Genomic DNA, 1,676 nt, shown 5'->3' with positions numbered 1-1,676 from the left:
AGGCATTATAAACATTGGTCACATTAGATTCCCGTTCTTGAAGTAGTTCCAAGTCTTGAAACACAGCAAGTTTACATATTTTTACGTACTACCACTGAGGGCTAATTAACATAAAAGGCCTATAACCAGACTCCTCACCCTCTGATTCACGGTCAGATAACACAAACTGGGTTTTCCTCACATGACACAATCTCATCTAAAACTAGAAACACAGAGATTAAGTAACACAAACATGTAACAAATAAAAACAAGCAGAAAAACAAAACAGAAAGGAATCTGTCTGTGGCGTCACACTAAGTCTAAATTCCGCTACAAACAAAAAAATTTACTTGGTTTACAACAGCTATAGGTATTTTGTAAAGTACTAAAGAAATAACAGCTTGTCAAAATAGGGGGAGATTTTTACACCGGAGCAGGAAACTAAAAGTATCTTGTTGTCTGGCAACGAGTTCTTCTAAAACGGAACGTCCTCAATAAGTGGTGTTTGGCAAAAACCCTGGGCTTAGGCTGACTCATATGGCAGCCCCGCTTCAGGCCGGCTCGAACTCAGGTTTGCTTCAAAGGTGCAGGGATGTTAGCAGGCGCCGGTGCCAGGTAGGCCAGCGAGCCCTGGGGGACGTCGGCTGGCTTCTTGTGCTGCGCGCTGATGTTCTCCAGCACCTGCTGCCCGGGCCGCAGCTTGGTCATGTGCTTCTGGACCAGAGCCTCCTTCCACTGTTGCTCGTGCCTTAGCTCTGAGACAGCGTCTTTGATACCTTGCTCTGGTTTCTGGACAGATAACTGCAATCTTTTCTGTGGGAAAAAACTCTCTGCCTCACAATACCCAGAAATTTCTGGATACATTGATCAACACCGGTTTGAATTTCTTCCTGATCCCTGCCATTGACATAGTCCTGACTCACTGAAGAAGCAAAGCAAACCTCCAAAGATGACTCCAACTCATCCACCAAGGTACTCAGAGAAGACCTCGGAGCACCTGGCGCGGCCTGAAGAAGAGATGCCTGGCCCGGGAGTCCCGGCGGGGGTAGCCCGGGTCAGTCTGGCTGCCCAGAGAACATACCTCCCAGCTGATCCGCCATCTCCCCTTCCCTGTGAAATGGCGGGGGGAAACAGCTTCCTGTCTATTAACTCATGTATTCTTCATAAGAGCTCTGCATGATAGATACGATTCTATGCCCTATTTTACATATGGGGAAACCGAGGCACAGAGAGCTAAGTGACTTGTCCAGGGTTGCACAGGAAGTAAATGACAGTTCCTGGCTTGAACTCAAGCAATGATTCATTCACTCAATTACGAGCACCTACTCTGGGACAAGTGCTGTGTTAGGCAATGGGGCTGAAAACCGAATCAGACACAAACCCCAGTTATCAGAAATTAACATGAGAGACAGATTCATCAGTGGATGGTGAACTTATAGTGAAATGAGGCTTTATCGGTCATATCCACCTTGGAAACCGAAGCCAAAAGTTTCCCCCAGCCTGAAGTTTCTTTGTGTGCTTATGAAATTCATGAAGCGACTGTCCTGGACTTACAGTAAACCACAGGAGAACCCCCACCAGGGCACTGGGGAAACACATTGCCAGGGGATAGGTCCGCTGTATGTACCTCTGGGGGCACTTGTTTGGAAGCTAATCTTGTGGGGAGGCCTCCCTTCACAGTCCAATGGGGTTTCACT

At 47.3% G+C, this 1,676-nt stretch overlaps 1 pseudogene across 1 annotated transcript; it reads right to left on the bottom strand.

Annotated features, from left to right (window-relative positions):
• Window positions 1-546: 546 nt before the first annotated feature.
• On the bottom strand, window positions 547-1,079 carry LOC308502210 (mediator of RNA polymerase II transcription subunit 28-like; annotated as a pseudogene). Its single transcript has one exon. The product of its transcript is annotated as a mediator of RNA polymerase II transcription subunit 28-like (transcript).
• Window positions 1,080-1,676: the final 597 nt, after the last annotated feature.

The sequence above is a fragment of the Rhinolophus hipposideros genome, assembly GCF_964194185.1.
Source record: "Rhinolophus hipposideros genome assembly, chromosome: 9".
Taxonomy (NCBI): Eukaryota; Metazoa; Chordata; class Mammalia; order Chiroptera; family Rhinolophidae; genus Rhinolophus; species Rhinolophus hipposideros.
This window is presented reverse-complemented; position numbering and strand designations above follow the sequence as displayed.